The following is a 2,186-nucleotide window of genomic DNA, read 5'->3' as shown; positions in this document are numbered from 1 at the left end:
TGTTACCATGTTACCTGACCTCCATGTTTCCATGTTACTTGACCTCCATGTTACCATGTTACCTGACCTCCATGTTACCATGTTACCTGACCTCCATGTTTCCATGTTACCAGACCTCCATGTTACCATGTTACCTGACCTCCATGTTACCTGACCTCCATGTTCCATGTTACCTGACCTCCATGTTACCTGACCTCCATGTTACCATGTTACCTGACCTCCATGTTACCTGACCTCCATGTTTCCATGTTACCTGACCTCCATGTTCCATGTTACCTGACCTCCATGTTACCATGTTACCTGACCTCCATGTTTCCATGTTACCTGACCTCAATGTTCCATGTTACCTGACCTCCATGTTCCATGTTACCTGACCTCCATGTTACCTGACCTCCATGTTTCCATGTTACCTGACCTCCATGTTCCATGTTACCTGACCTCCATGTTACCTGACCTCCATGTTACCATGTTACCTGACCTCCATGTTACCATGTTACCTGACCTCCATGTTACCATGTTACCTGACCTCCATGTTTCCATGTTACCTGACCTCCATGTTACCATGTTACCTGACCTCCATGTTTCCATGTTACCTGACCTCCATGTTACCTGACCTCCATGTTCCATGTTACCTGACCTCCATGTTTCCATGTTACCTGACCTCCATGTTACCTGACCTCCATGTTCCATGTTACCTGACCTCCATGTTTCCATGTTACCAGACCTCCATGTTACCATGTTACCTGACCTCCATGTTACCTGACCTCCATGTTACCATGTTACCTGACCTCCATGTTACCTGACCTCCATGTTTCCATGTTACCTGACCTCCATGTTACCTGACCTCCATGTTCCATGTTACCTGACCTCCATGTTACCATGTTACCTGACCTCCATGTTACCATGTTACCTGACCTCCATGTTTCTATGTTACCTGACCTCCATGTTTCCATGTTACCTGACCTCCATGTTACCATGTTACCTGACCTCCATGTTTCCATGTTACCTGACCTCCATGTTACCATGTTACCTGACCTCCATGTTACCATGTTACCTGACCTCCATGTTTCCATGTTACCAGACCTCCATGTTACCATGTTACCTGACCTCCATGTTACCTGACCTCCATGTTAACATGTTACCTGACCTCCATGTTACCTGACCTCCGTGTTTCCATGTTACCTGACCTCCATGTTACCTGACCTCCATGTTCCATGTTACCTGACCTCCATGTTACCATGTTACCTGACCTCCATGTTACCATGTTACCTGACCTCCATGTTTCTATGTTACCTGACCTCCATGTTTCCATGTTACCTGACCTCCATGTTACCATGTTACCTGACCTCCATGTTACCATGTTACCTGACCTCCATGTTTCTATGTTACCTGACCTCCATGTTCCATGTTACCTGACCTCCATGTTACCATGTTACCTGACCTCCATGTTACCTGACCTCCATGTTTCCATGTTACCTGACCTCCATGTTACCTGACCTCCATGTTCCATGTTACCTGACCTCCATGTTTCCATGTTACCTGACCTCCATGTTACATGACCTCCATGTTACCTGACCTCCATGTTTCCATGTTACCTGACCTCCATGTTACCTGACCTCCATGTTCCATGTTACCTGACCTCCATGTTACCATGTTACCTGACCTCCATGTTCCATGTTACCTGACCTCCATGTTACCTGACCTCCATGTTACCATGTTACCTGACCTCCATGTTTCCATGTTACCTGACCTCCATGTTACCTGACCTCCATGTTCCATGTTACCTGACCTCCATGTTACCATGTTACCTGACCTCCATGTTTCTATGTTACCTGACCTCCATGTTTCCATGCTACCTGACCTCCATGTTCCATGTTATCTGACCTCCATGTTTCCATGTTACCTGACCTCCATGTTACCATGTTACCTGACCTCCATGTTACCTGACCTCCATGTTACCTGACCTCTATGTTTCCATGTTACCTGACCTCCATGTTTCCATGTCACCTGACCTCCATGTTCCATGTTACCTGACCTCCATGTTTCCATGTTACCTGACCTCCATGTTTCCATGTTACCTGACCTCCATGTTACCTGACCTCCATGTTTGCATGTTACCTGACCTCCATGTTTCCATGTTACCTGACCTCCATGTTCCATGTTACCTGACCTCCATGTTTCCATGT

This window comes from Embiotoca jacksoni, unplaced genomic scaffold, assembly GCF_022577435.1.
Source record: "Embiotoca jacksoni isolate LCO1_2020_lvr unplaced genomic scaffold, fEmbJac1.0.p SCAF_56, whole genome shotgun sequence".
Lineage (NCBI taxonomy): Eukaryota > Metazoa > Chordata > Actinopteri > Embiotocidae > Embiotoca > Embiotoca jacksoni.
Note: the sequence above shows the minus strand (reverse complement) of the source record.